The sequence below is a fragment of the Dermacentor andersoni genome, chromosome 3 (assembly GCF_023375885.2).
Source record: "Dermacentor andersoni chromosome 3, qqDerAnde1_hic_scaffold, whole genome shotgun sequence".
NCBI lineage: Eukaryota > Metazoa > Arthropoda > Arachnida > Ixodida > Ixodidae > Dermacentor > Dermacentor andersoni.
Window position 1 is genome coordinate 209204946 of NC_092816.1, and position 12366 is coordinate 209217311.

A 12366-nucleotide genomic window follows, 5' to 3' on the forward strand; every position below is an offset into this window, starting at 1 on the left:
GCCTTACAAGATACAACGACCTTGTAAAGTCATTTTACCTCGCAAGAAGAACCTTCCCCACCCCTCACCGCAAGTTAAACAGGGCACAGGCAACCACCCTTCGCCTGTTACAGACGAATACATACCCCTCCCTCGCATGCTATCACACTATATACCCCGACATCTACCCGAGCCAGATGTGCAAGGTCTGTAAAACTGAATCGGCAACACTCCCCCACATGCTATGGGAGTGCAAACAACAATACCAAGGCCTTAATCCCGTGACCCTCTCGTCGAGATGGCACGCCGCCCTTTCCAGCTCCCATCTCGACGACCAACTCTGGGCGACCCAGCAGGCCTACGAAGCGGCGAAGAGGCAAGACCTCGACGTCCCATCGTGGGAGGCCTAGGCCCAGCCGACTGAACAGCTGGTGCTCATTAAAGTTCACTCTCTCTCTCTCTCGAACAGCCAAAGACTAAAATGGCCTTGCGCACAGCATCGTTTTTTACCCAGCTCATCTGCCTTCATAGAAGAAATTGCCTCGCATTATGCCTTGTAACATTTTGATATTCTGTGTTTCTTAAATTCTTTGTAACCCACCCCTTATGTAATACCCCGAGAGAGCGTCTTTAAGGAAATAAACTGAAAGTGAAAGTTAGAGTGAAAGTTTTGCGTGTTTTAATTTATTCAGTTTGGCAGTCTACTGTGTACGGGACGCTGTTGAAATAAACAGTCACATAACAGAAGGCGTCATTTTGCTGGTGGCATGCGTTCGTTATAATAAGCCGCGCGCTTGACGGTGTCTTTCGGTGATTGGTAATCGGCGACCAATGAAGTTACGTGCAGCGCCAGCGCTAGTTAGCAACTTTGCCACAGGCATTCAGCTGCATGCAGTAAGAGGCGTTATCTTGAATTTACTGAAAACGCATGAGGAATTCATATATCAGGCTGAATAAGACGGCTGTTCTTGCTCATGTATTGAAACGGTGTGCTTATATGTCGGATTCTGTCTCGTGTTGCGGTTTTCGAGCACGGTGTGAATGTGAAAGGGCGCGAATGTGTACGAACTCGGCGAATTGCCAAGCGGCGAGTTATGCATTGGAATCGAACATAACGGCTATGGTGTGGAATTAAAGTTGAAGAGGCGTTTTGAATACGCTTAGTGTTTTGGACATGCCTATGAATTTGATAATATGAGCTGGCGCTTCAGAGTTATGTTATCTGAACAGTTAAATCACCCATCCTCTGGGGGTTACAATTGTAATATGTGCATTTTGCTACTGCATGGCAGATCACAATCTGTTCATCGCTTTAATATATTTAGCCTATAACAAAGTATCAAAATTAAACGTTGCCTTAATTCTTTGTTACCAGTCGTCTGTCACACACAAAACAAAGAGTTGGTCGAATAAACTAATACCTGCTGCCTAACTGCAACTTTTATATACATTCAAGAATGTTAAATGCTAGATATCAAACTGCAGCAGTAGACAAGTCTCAAAACTTAACTCCAATGCATACCTCATAAATCAAAATGAGTTTATGCTTAAGCTTAGATGCATTTCGCTGCAAAATGTTTCTTTTTATTCTTCAAATGTGGGTAAGCTTGCCATAGCAAGCCTTGTTGCCCACTCTTATTGGCACATCCATTAATATAATTGAACTGGAGGACCATATTTTTGTCCCTCCTGAGCATCATGTTTGCAGATATGATCCTCACATTATGGCTTGAGCAGTGGCACAATCAGAGACGGTGCGGAGGGCACACTGGGCATGTGCTTAGGGTGTGTCACAAGTGGTGTTTGTGACACACCAGACTAATGATATAATTTGGACATCTGACAATGACCAACACTATTTATTAGTAGCATTAGAACGTTGGTGCAGAACGTGGATGAAAGTTTGTTTATTTCTTTCTTCTGAAAATCAAAAAATTTAAATTAGTTTAACGGTTAATTACTGCAGTAATTTAGATGTATCACATGCATTTCAGTAGGAACACTAGGAGCTAAGACTTTCTTTTAGTGCAGTGACCTTTGTTTTTACACCATGTCCTCCTGTTGACTCCTGCACACAATATTTTTCAGGCACCCACTTTATATAACGCAAGAAGGCCACAGCAAGGACACAAGGATGTCAGAGAGCCAGCCCAGTACGAGCCCACATGGTGCAGAGGAGCGCGCTCCAAAAAATGAAGATACATTGCGATGAAATTTGGACGAGAAAACAATAATGTTGGTATATGGGTCTACCATTTGACTAAATGTCACCAAAACTTTCAAAATACAGTATGCCACATCAAGATGAAAATTCTCACGTGCTCTAGGCCACCTTAATGTGGACACTTCAGACGAGCTTTTCTTTTAAACTGTTTTCTTGGTACGAAAGATTCGCGGCGTGTTTTCTGGAATGGCATTTTAACAGTCCACATTAACATAATACCTGCATTTTGTGTTCATTTCAGAAAGTGCTAGGCGTGCTCAGGATAGTAAAAGTAAGGCTGCGATTTGGACGGCGGAGATTCATAGGGTGCTGTGAATTTGCTGCGACAGTGAAGGGCAACAATAAAGTAAATCTCTGAATGTCACACTAAGTTATTGTACACGTTTAAACGATGTTACGTGCTTATTAACAAACCTAAACCATCTAGTAACAAGATACCTTAGCTTATTGCTCATTCGCGGCAGTATTTTTTTTTTATATTTAGGGCCCTATATTGCGCACACACGAAGAAATGTATGCCCGACATATCCACTTGAACGAAAACACGCACAGCTAGCTTTTTCTGGAAGACTGACGAGCGACGTTGGTACCTGCCAAAATTTTGCTGCGTTACACTACGACGCTGAAAAGGTGACCAGGTAGAAAATAAGCAGTTTATTGTAGATAAGTTTGCTTGCGTTGATGAACAAAAAAGGCGTTTGAATTTTCAATGGGAATATTGTTGCAGTCCATGTTGGACAATGGCAGGATGTTTGAGCTGTGGAGAAGAAAATAAACCTAGAGTATAAGTTCCTCAGCATAAAAATACTTGAGGGCACTATCACTATGTGACAGTTCACTTTAATTTTGACACTCATAGGTAGCTCGTTGAGAAAGAAAAAATGTAGCGTACCAAAATGTCCCAGTCTGCTTATTTAATTCTACGCTCAATGTGTAGCACATTTTGTTTTTACCTGGTGCTTTTGCGGTTCATTTGGTGTCATAACACAATTTGATTCTAAGAAGTGATTTGCAAGGAAATGAACCGAATAAGAAACTTCAAGTCAAGGCTGTTAAAATTGTGAAATAAATTACTCTATGGCACAACATCAGCTCCCGTTTGACGAGAATGATGAAACAGGTGCGTGTGATGGGAACCATGCTGCGTGAGTACAATACAGACAAATGTTGCCTCAAGTAATACACTGACCTGTACATCAACATTGTTTCACCGATCTGTTGGCTAAGCTGCTTTAAAGGAACACATTTACTTCCAATTTACACGTTACTTTGGGATTACTGACAGTATGCGAGAAATTACTAGTCTCATTGGCACACATCAATTTTCATGCATGCATTAATTCCTTTCTAGATCTACTTTACTAAATTTCCGGAACTTTGATGAGACATTGAAAGCCTACACAACTGCATTTGTGAACTTCGTTTCAGTGAGTGCACAAAATATTAGGCCATAATTAGGCATAGGGCCCAATTTTGCAAAAACATGAATCAAAAGCGCAAGACATTGCTGTGAAATCGGTCTCGTTAGAAATGACCTGCATTATTGATAAGTGTGCCTGCCCGAAGCCAGAAACTTCTGGTGATGTTACTTCGCGGGACATGAGGGACAAACACAAAAATTCACGGGTGCATGCCTCTAGTTACAGACAATAGTACATTATACGAAGAAACGGGAGGGAGCACACGCACTGACATATATTCAACAAACACCTAATTCAACAGAACTGAAAAAAGAAAGGAATAGTAACCAAATACAATTGCGATACATAACGCAAGCGAAATACAAAGTAGAATGCTAGTTTGATAAAGCCTCTCTCACCGTCAAGAATATATTCGAGGAACGCCACACCAACACCCAGTTGGCGAGCACTACAAATGGAAAACATTGCGCTTGATTTCGATAACCGTAAGGAATTTTTTGAGACAGCGGAACTCTCCAAACAAAATCAAACTCAAAGCGTACTCACCCAACTGTAGTGGCTCGGCACCGGTAGGGAACACAATTCAGTGCCCAGTCAACTTGTGAAACAATGGAAATACTTTGCCGATGCGGCTTGCACGCTCACTCGCGCACTTTATTAGCCAAACGCACATATTGCAGAGTGTCTCCTGCATCCACTGCGCCTATCGACGGCGCCTGCAGTGGACCTGAGGCTTCTCTAGGCTGGCTGATGCGTTCCGAATTCCTCATGCACGCCGTTAGAGCAATGACGATTTTGGCTTCGCCCATGGCTATCTCACGTGTTCTTCCGCCCATTATTTCTCTCCGTTCATACAGAGCTGACGCGCGCAATTTGATAAACAGAATATCACCATTTTCTTTCAGTACAGTCACGTGCCGTACGTATTGCCGAAGAAAATGCGCAAAACCAACGGGCTATTTTTACAGTGCGAGTTGTTATATTTGTCATGAGGGATAACTCAGTATACGCAAGAATTATGCGACTCACGTCTCCAATTCGCTGCTCTCACCGAAACGAGAAAAAAATCTTAAATAGTACGTTTTACTAATGTTACCGGTGCGCAAACCGTCGTCCTTTTCCTCCTGAGCATCGCATGTGGCTGCCTTGAAAATACGTGCTCAGGCGTCAGAAATGCCATTGTATTTGTGGGTTTCCGCACCTTCGAAGAATTAGGAAGCATTCATTTTGCTAAATGACGCAATGGTTAGCAAGTACCACTCTAAAATGAGACAAGGACATGGAGAATAGTGGCTGCAAGCAGTGCCTTGACTGCATGTGTGATTACTACTGCTTTAATAAGAGTTTGTAGTCGCTGGGATTATACGAGTTCTACGAACGTTCGTATGTAACTAATGTGTATCTAATGGGCTACTAATGCGCATCTACTGTGTTCACATAATGAAACCCTTGAATATCTTGCTCATTCCGGTTGTAAGTGCAGATGTGTTTAGCGATATTTATGAAGCGGCTAATATAGAGACTGAGCGTGTCGTGATTTATTGTTTCAGTCCGCCGAACAATATACGCTCAGCCGCATTAGGTCATGATACTAAATAAGTTGCAATACTAGGAAATCTTTTATTGCTTGAATTGTCTGTCGTGTAAGGTATTCAGTAGCGGTGATGGGTAAAAATTTATTTTTTCGCACTATTGCGACGGTGAATTTGACGATGATGAAGTGGTGAGGGCACCGTAATGAAGATGGCCTGAGGAATAAATACTATGCGGCTTTTGTCGGTTGCGTAAAAGGAATGTCGGGCGGTTGGACACACAAAACCTGTTTTGACTCTTTTATCTTCTTACAGCGTAAATATCGTTAAGTAATTGTATGGCATTTAGGCTCATTGGAACATGGGCGAAAGGTCAAAGAGAAGCCTATTGTTCACGATTCAACTTCACAAATCAGTATAACGCGTTGTATAAAGTTGTATAACAGTAACCAATACTCACTTCCATTGCACTTCAACATGCAGTACGTTATCTGTGGGAAGTATTTGTCGCCTTTTCCAACAATAACTAAATTGCACTCATTTAACTCAGGATTGAAATTAAATCGTGCAATATTGCCCTTATCCTCTTCCACGTAGATATTCGTGCAGTTTGGTAGGTACTTCTCAAGATATTCTGCCGTAGAAAAGAGAAAAAAAACTACATGAAGCATTTACTTATTAACGAATATAGGTAGTCTGATGGAACATGAAGTGGCGTTTTTCATACTTTCAAATGCTAAGGATGATGACATTATTTTTTAATCAGTAATCCGCCACGTAGTGCTTGCGACTACAACTGTCTATTTATTGCAATGATGCGTGAAGAGTTCTGAAGTGGTGCAAGACAGTAAATATTTTTCCTAACATAACGTAGCAGTTTCAGGATGAAGGGACTTTTTGCTGAGCTTTATAATAAAGAAAAGATGGCAATGGGTTGTGCCTCATCAGTTAATAAGTTTGCGCGGCTGTATCTTAATCACATCACGAAGAGATAAAAACAATGCTACCACACGGTACTAAACAATGAGCACAAAGAGCTCCTAGTGGTTTCATACCATCTGATAGCACTGTCTTTATCTATTCTGAATGTATATTTTGATTTCTCTTTGAAATATTTTAAACATCCTGGAGCGTATATAAGATAGTCTAAAAACGTAAAATACCTTCGTTCAAGTACATCATTGTCTGTGTATTACCCATAGCATATGGCGCGAGAAGTGCCGCTAGATTGCAAAGTGAAGTCAACAAGGAGCTTTCATAATTATCTCTCCATTCCACGCGATATCTTCCATTATAGGTGAAGTTTACCAGCAAACCTTTAGCAACACCCTTTGTGTACTCTTACGATATTCCTATAAACCACTCAATATGTGTAAACACTCCTTTATGTATACACTGTAGCAATTCATGCGCTGTATTACCGTTATGCGGAACATTGGACTACATCATCTGGCATCGGCTTACATTTACGCTCACTCAATATTTCCCGTAAAGACCACTGCGCGCCATTTATGTGCTCACAGCGAGGAATGGCTAAGTAAATTCTCATTCCGGTAAATCACTCAAATATTTGCACATTACTCCCGTAACGGTGTTAAGACGGGTTGGGGTACGCTAAGACAGCTTTTATTGTCAAACTTACTTGACATATGACTTATAAAAGAGGCCAATAAAGTCCGAGTTATCGAAGGGGCAGCGCATCACCGACGAAAGACCAATGCGCGAGCTCGTGAGCCAGCCCGTCCACGTCGTCTTCTGGGAGCAAGTGGCCCAAGCACGCGGCATTACCCCTGCTCCAGGAAGAGCATCGACGCGATGCTAAACAAATCGTTGACGATCAAAGAGGCTTGTCCCATAACAAACACAGTGGTCCAAAAACCATAACTGAAATGATGTGCGACATGTTTTTAACCGCACGACGTGCACAATCTCGGGCCGCTGTTGTCGGCGTCGTGCCGGCTGGGTGGCATCCGGTAGAACTTCAATAATTAAGGTCACTCACTCACGGAATAACTTTGTAAGGGTCGAAGGACCAGCTAAGCAGTTTTTCCGAAAGTCCTTTACGGCTGTTCCCTCCGGAGTTCCCTCCGGAGTTTTCCGGAAGGGGGAGGCTGAGCCCCACCCTTTCTTTTGACTTTACTTACTTACTTTACTTACTTTACGGTTCTTGCAGCACGCATGCTGGGAAGATCTTCAACAGCACTCGTCTACTTCGACGGACCGCACACCCCATATAACATCATATATAAACGTTATGACTACCGCTGCAAACCATGCAGGAAATCCGTGCAATACTGCAGAACCTGCCTAGAACTAGGGCACGGGTTAGATATCTGCTTGAAACTTCTTATCAACTTCTGCTACATATGCGGGATGGAAAATCAACCGGAAGACCATGACTGCCATCCCATTTGCAAAATCTGTCAACAACCCCATGAGACAGCAGGAAAGGAGTGCCGACATAAACTGAAACCAAATCCACCCACGTACAAGATCAGACTGCAATGGGAAAACAAGATCCAAGAGCAGCAACGCAGATGGAACTAAAATTCAGACTCGGACTTCCCGGCACTATCTGTATTAAGCAGTACCTCACTACACAGTCCACGCAGGTCCAGAAGTGACTCCAAATCAACAGGTGGTCAAGCAAACGATGGAGCCCGGTCAAGATCGCGGTCTAGATCCCGTACACGCAACTCACAAAAGCGAGTCACGTATGCAGACGCTGCAGCAGGAAACACGCAAGCACAAGAACCCACGGAAACCGAGCGAGATCTGAGAGCACAACTCCAAAATCAGCGAGCCCTCATTGACAAACTCATACAAAGATGCAAAGAACAAAACAGCGCCAATCAAGCCTCGAAACCTCAGGGAATGCCAAACATCCCACCGCCCCTTACGGAAGAAAGAATCAAGGAAATTGTAATAATGGAGGTGCAGAAGCAGATACAGGAGGCCATGACCACTCTTGCAAAGGAGATAAGACAACAGCTCCAGCAATACATTACCGCTCAGCTGACCCCTATCGATGCTACCCTCCAAGACCTCAGCAACTTCATGTCCTATGCCAAGCAGAACCACGTAACGAAAGCCACGGTAGAAAAGCTACTCAGCAACACCGACACGGCTCGCAAGAAAGAATGTAAAGACCTCCACAATGCAGCCAGACCGAAATCCATGGCCCCGGGTGAAAACAGCGATATCGAACAAGATGGCAAGTAATACCAAGTAGTACAACTACCAATGAAGCTGTGGCAATGGAACTGTCGCTCTATCCTAACCAAAAGAACAAACCCCCAAGAAGTGACCAAACTGGAACAACCAAATATCATCGCTATCCAAGAAACTTATTACACTGACCTGCGCATACAGGGATATGATACACACACCGGATCTCAGAGAACAGCCATCCTGACGATGAAAAATCTCCCCACGCAAGATCACGGAATCCAGGGAACAACCGTGGAACACCCCCTAGTGGAAGTGTTACCTGAGAAGAATACACACCAAAGACTATACGTACTATGCTTATATAGTCAACCCAGGGATCCGTTATCCGACTTTGTAAACTTCATCACGCAAGCCAGAAGGCTATCGAAAGGCCACAAACTCGTAATAATGGGGGATTTTAATGCCCCCCACACATCATGGAGTTACCAGCACACGACTAAGAAAGGAGCGCGAGTGCACGATTCGGCGCAACAGAATCACCTCACCCTCTGGAATGATCCTAAACTAACGACTAGAATAGGCAACAATGTGTCCAGGGATACAAATCCCGACCTCACCTTTACAATAGGAATAACCAACGCGGAATGGACCCGACTGGAAGAAATCCTCGGCAGTGACTACCACATCCTTCAGCTTGAAATCCTGCACCATAAAAAGCGGAGCAGAACCGGAACGGCAAGGCTGACGGACTGGAAGGTCTTCCGAGAACATGACACAGAAGAAAACATCGAAAACATTGAAGAGTGGCTCACCGAACTAGTCAAGATGGCGGAGAAGCACACGAAAGTCATCCAACTCACAATGGACACACCGGCCGTAGACAGTCACCTCCTACATCTTTGGGATGCCAGAAGAGGCATACTGGAGCGGTGCAAAAAGATGAAGCTTAACCGCAAACTATAGAAACAGATCGCTCACATAACAAAGCAAGCCGAAAAATACGGAGATCAACTGAGCAGCCAGAACTGGCATAAGCTGTGCGACCAACTTCAAGGCACACTCAGCACGAAGACCTGGCATATACTGCGAGCCCTTCTAGCTACAACCAAAACTAAGACCCAACAAAGACATGAACTCAAGAAAATCATTAACTCCCTTCCAAGAAGTGAGAAACGAATTCTGGAAGAAATCAAACGTAATCTTGTCGGAGACAATGCGCCCAATGTTACCGATCTCCGACCGTACAAAGGCGAAACAAACATCACCCTCGACAGCCCTTTCACGCTTACTGTACTCCATGACGCCCTTGCCAAATTGACCCGCAACACATCACCAGGAAATGACACGGTAGCGAACAAGATCCTACGAAACCTCCCAGACAACGCCCTAAATGAACTCTTCGACGACATGAATAACTGCTGGGAAAAAGGTGAGCTCCCGGCAGAATGGAAGCACGCAGAAGTCATTATGACCCCAAAACACACCAAGCCACTACAAATCACCAACCTACGGCCCATCTCCCTTACTTCCTGCGCTGGAAAGCTTTTGAACATATGGTTCACGATCGCCTCAGCACATACCTCGGAGACTCAGGACTCATGCCTGACACAATGTTTGGCTTCCGACAGCTCCTCTCAGCACAAGATATACTACTACAGCTCAAGGAAGACCTCTTGGATTACCTAGAACGCCACAAAAATTTCTCTATTTTAACAATAGACGTAAAAGGAGCCTTCGATAATGTGAAGTACGAGGCAATTCTCCAGAACCTCCAAGACACCAACTGCGGAATGCGGACCTACCAATACGTACACGACTTCCTCAAAGGTCGCACGGCTACGGTGGGTATCGGCAACATGCGAAGCGACAGGTTCGAACTGCCCAACAAAGGAACTCCACAAGGGTCCGTCATCTCACCTTTGCTGTTTAATCTCGCCATGATTAGGCTCCCGCAACAACTCGATGGCATCGAAGGTTCAGTATATGCAATATACGCCGACGACATAACGTTATGGACAAAAGCGCCCCCAATCGGCCAACAGCAAACTACCCTCCAAGAGGCAATCGATCACATAGAACAGTACCTCTCAAGATGCGGTCTCCAGTGCGCCCCCGAAAAATCAGGGATACTTATCCTCAAGGCAAAGACGCGGGGAAGACCACCAGCCTACATCGCCCCATATCCCAAGGTCAGACTCAATGCAATCGACATCCCTCAAGTTGGCTACCTCCGCGTCCTTGGCCTCATACTACATAAAGATGGTTCGGGCGAAGCTACACTTCCGTAGCTTCAGAAGACCCTAACACAAGAAACTGACCTCACTCGGCGTATAAGCACTCAAAGAAGAGAACTTAAAGAGCAAGAAATCGTCCAATTAATCCAAGCACTCCTTATAAGCCGGATCACGTATGGCACCCCGTATCTACTCCTCAAGAAAGCTGAAATTGAAAAACTCGACATCATCATCAGAAAAGCATTCAAGAGCGCACTAGGACTTCCCAGTACGACCTCAACTACGACACTCCTCAAACTTGGCCTCCATAACACCTGGGAAGAAGTGAGTGAAGCGCACAGAGCCAGCCAGCTGGAACGCCTTAAGCTGACTCAAACAGGCAGAGCGGTACTTTGCAAACTCGCATACTGCGAAAACTTCATAGTAGACTCAGACACGAAAGCCCGATTGCCGCCACTTCGTGACTCCATCTCAGTCGCTGCAATACCTCGCAACATGCATGCAACATACCACAAAGACAGAAGACAAGCAAGAGTTAGAGCGCTCAGCAAGAAACACTCAAAGAACCCCAACACGAGATGTACAGATGCGGCAAAATACCCAGGTAGAATAGCATACGCAATTACCGTGACCAACAACCAAGGGAGTGAGCTAGTCGCTACCACCATACCGGCCAGAAAGCCAGAAACGGCGGGGGAAGTGGCCATCGTCCTCGGCATCGCCACATGCAAAGACACAGCAATCATCTTGAGCGACTGGCAAACGGCATCTAGAAACCTACGAAAAAGCCGAATTTCTGCCGTAGCAGTGAAGATTCTAAGAGAAATAACAAGGCGCCAAGAACTACCCGAAACCTACATCGCATGGACCCCAGGCCACGAACACCTTGCAGGAAATGAAGCAGCACATGCTGTCGCCCGCGAGCATACGAGCCGGGATTTCCTGCCGCACGGTCTCCGGAAAGCGACGAGGGTGGAGGACGTTCCCATCAACTACGCCGCAACATTGCAACATTACCGACTGGAAAGAAGAAAATATCCTCTACCACATCCAAAATTAAGCAAGGAAGAAGCCACCGCCCTCCACAGACTACAAACGAATACGTATGTCCATGGAATTATCATGCACCGGATGAACCCCACCAAATACTCATACCTATACCGATATTGTGAGGTACCAGGCACCCTCCAACACATGGTGTTGGTGTGCCCACACCGCGAGAACAACAATCAAGATGAAGCCTCAGAATCGCTTCAATCGATCGAAGAAGCTTGGGAGGTTATGTTAAAGGCACAGAGCCTGGAAGATCAGCGAAGTCTAGTGGACCGGGCCCGGGCTGCGGCATTACCCAACGCCTTCCTGGACGAAGAGAGCCGCCCACGTAGCGCGAAGAAAGAACACTTTCTCGCTGTTTCTCACAATAAACGTTCATTCCTCCTCCCCCTTTTGACTTGAAATTTTACTGGGCTAATAAACTACTGCATCATTGTTGGCGCGGATATGCACCGCTTTTAATTCATACTGTCGCTTTATTTCTGCAAATCCTGACAATAGCAGGACGAGCGCATTAGAAGCCTTAGCGGCGGCTGGCTCCTCCGCATTTTCTCACTTCAATACTGTTTCGATTTCCAATGTAAACACAATGCAGATACACAATGTATTTAAAGATACAGACAGGACAAAGTTTATTATATTTTTGAAAAAGGTGGAGATGGCCAGTTAAAAATTATTTCAAAAGGAACAAATAGCCCATTCTTAGAGAATGGATATGTTGCTGTATGTTCATCACATTTCAAATTGCTTCG

General features: G+C 44.7%; 1 long non-coding RNA gene across 1 annotated transcript in view; it reads right to left on the bottom strand.

Annotated features, from left to right (window-relative positions):
- Positions 1-12366, bottom strand: part of LOC129386114 (uncharacterized) — a 124054-nt gene that overhangs the window by 59046 nt on the left and 52642 nt on the right. Inside the window, exon 4 of the long non-coding RNA XR_011893214.1 lies at positions 5617-5790. This is a non-coding gene — a long non-coding RNA (uncharacterized lncRNA). The remainder of the gene's footprint in view (positions 1-5616; positions 5791-12366) is intronic.